Below are 2798 nucleotides of genomic sequence, written 5' to 3' on the forward strand. Positions count from 1 at the left end.
ACTTCTACATCTATGTTTGTCCTTGTGAAATGTCAGTCTTTCCCACAGATTGAATTATTTGAATTAAGTAACTCTCCACCCCCCAGCAACCAATCACAACAAATTGAGTCCTAATCTGTGGAAAAGACAGAAGTTTTTGTCTAACAACAGTTTAACTTAACATTATAAAGGAAACGTTATATTTTCCCCATTAACACCATTGTCCGTCTTGTCCCGTCATACTAACACCCCACTCATTGGCCTGTACCTTGACGTGGTGAGTGGGCTTTCAACTGAACGGGCCATGCATGCTCAACAAAGCAATATAACATGCATGCTAAACAAAACAATACAACATGAATGCTCAACAAAGTAATACAACATGAATGCTCAACAAAGTAATACAACATTCACTACTTTACCATGCTTACCTTAACTTCCTTTCCTTTGTAGAAATGGCAGATAAAAAATATGCTGTGGTGGAGTTTCAGGACGGTGCAATGGCTGCTGTTCCCAGCACCTGGGTGGTCCAAAAACAAACGGTACTTTTAATGTTAATGCCTAGATAAGAATTATGTGTTTTCTGTAGGGCTGTCAATCGATTAAAATTTTTTTATAATTAATTACATACTCTGTGATTAATTAATCTAAATTAATCGCATATATAATTTTTGCTGTGAAAGTATTTTAAATATTTGAATTCAAATGAATCATTGAATAATCAGCATAGTGACAATTTTTACTAACTAGAACGGCTCGGGGTCAAAGGTCATACGGAATCGATTAATCTGCACTAATTTTTTTTAATCAGTTATTTTTTCTCAAATTAATTAATCGAAATTAATCAGTTATTTTGACAGCCCTAGTTTTCTGCAATACATGACTACTTTCACAACTTTACAGGGAACATTTTCATACTGGACCAATAACGAGGTCACCAAAAAAGTTAAAAAGGCGGTCCTGCCGGACAAGGACAAATGGAAGAAATTCCAAGTTAAAAAAATATGGCTATGGACAGGTAAAAAATATTTAAAAAATAACCAATAGCAGACATCAGACATGTGTTAAGGCTGAAGAATTGCAAACCTGGTTATATGGAGGCAAAACATTGTACTTAGCATATTCCTAAACTGCATGAAAGATTTCTCCCATTCTTTCCCTTAAGATTCATACAGCAGGGCGGCCGAGATGGCAAAAACAGCTACTTTTACTTCAAATTTGGAGAGTGAGGTGGAAATCAGTAAAAAAAAAAAAAGAAAGACCAAAAGGCCAACTCGGTACCATACCGAGTCCTCTGATGGTAAGTCTCCATTGCTGCCTCTTCCCTCTAGAACCATGACCGCTCCGACCTAACCACTTCAAAATCACCCTTGAAGACCCTTATCAGATCTGCTGTTGTTGGTGTTAACAAGCTCATTTTTCTTAACTTTGCAGATAAAATGCCCCCCCCCCAAAAAACATAAAATAACAGAGCCCGTCCCAACTCCTCCCAGAGCCCTCCCACCTCCTCCAGAATGTAAGTACAAGTCTCCATTGCTGCCACTTCCCTCTCAAACCGTGACCGCTCCAACCTAACCACCTCAAAATCACCCTTAAAGACCCACTTTATCAGATCTGCTGTTGTTGGTGTTAACAAGCTAATTGTTCTTAACTTTGCAGATGAAATCCCCCTCCCCCCAAAAAAAACCCTCCCACCTCCTCCAGAATGTAAGTACAATTCTAGGTTTCTAGGTTCTAGGTCTATATTCAGCTATTAATGACTTCTATTGACTAAAAAAAAACATTCTACTTGATAGACAACAACGGAAACACAAACGAGAGTGATGACTCGGAGACTCCCGGTAAGGCGTAAACAAAACCCTTAAATGTTCTGCTGTACTCATACCTTCACTGATGGCGTCTCCTTTTTCTTTTGGATCACTAGACGAGCTATCTGAAGACATGTTTTCCAGGGGAAAACAACGTGGGCCGGGAAGCCTGGAGTCTCCAGGGTCTCCAGGGAGTCTAGCGTCTCTGACAAATACACTTGTGCAGGGTAAGTGAAATACACACATCGAAATTACAAATAAAAATATTAAGTGTTTAAGTGTTAAAACTGCATTTCACAATCATTCATTTCTTGAAATTCCAGTTACTGGTCTATCTCCACTGGCGGGTCCTTCAAATGGTAAGCACAGTGTTGTGAAATAATCCTGTAAATACAAACAAATAAACAAATATTCCAAAATTCAGTAACATTGAAATTGAAAATCACTAATATTTCTGTTTTACAACAGGCAATTAAATATACAAACTGTTCTATCACTGTTCCTTTTATCACCTTCCTGTCCTAACTATTGTATTGGTGTCACAAAACAGTGTATTATTATTGTTGTTGTTATTATTATTACTTATTATACAGCTCTTCACAATGCAAATAGAATGCTCCATAGATTTGAATGGGATTTCCAAAAGTTCTACCGGTCATTATTTTCATCTTGTTTTGCCCTGAAGGGACTTATTTTCCCAATAATGACCGGCATAATATACATTATCCTTTACTAATACATCATATAATGTATTAATGTCTCGACATTTGTAACATCAAATGCAAATATGTCTTCTTTTCTAATTTGAAGCAGAGCACACTACAACACAGTTGGCAAATGACAGTAAGTCTAAATACTGTCAGTCAGCTGTCCTTACTTAAAGGAACATGCCTCCTTTTTTGATAATTTGCAGTGTGCCCTAGAGTTATTGAAATGTCTGGAATACCTCCTAGCCAATTTCCCCCAAAAAGTGGAGTGTTCCTTTAATTGCAAAGGCTTTAATAAGATAGT

The 2798-nt window shown here is 37.3% G+C and overlaps 1 long non-coding RNA gene across 1 annotated transcript; it reads left to right on the top strand.

Moving 5' to 3' along the window:
* Window positions 1-451: 451 nt before the first annotated feature.
* Window positions 452-1178, top strand: LOC143102977 (uncharacterized). The gene is made up of 3 exons (XR_012982675.1): window positions 452-521; window positions 883-997; window positions 1145-1178. It is a non-coding gene; the product is annotated as an uncharacterized LOC143102977 (long non-coding RNA).
* The last annotated feature ends 1620 nt before the right edge of the window (window positions 1179-2798 follow it).

Source organism: Alosa pseudoharengus, unplaced genomic scaffold, assembly GCF_046254945.1.
Source record: "Alosa pseudoharengus isolate Yale_2024_CS ecotype anadromous, Long Island Sound unplaced genomic scaffold, YU_APseudo_1.1 YU_APseudo_1.1_scf_4, whole genome shotgun sequence".
Taxonomy (NCBI): Eukaryota; Metazoa; Chordata; class Actinopteri; order Clupeiformes; family Clupeidae; genus Alosa; species Alosa pseudoharengus.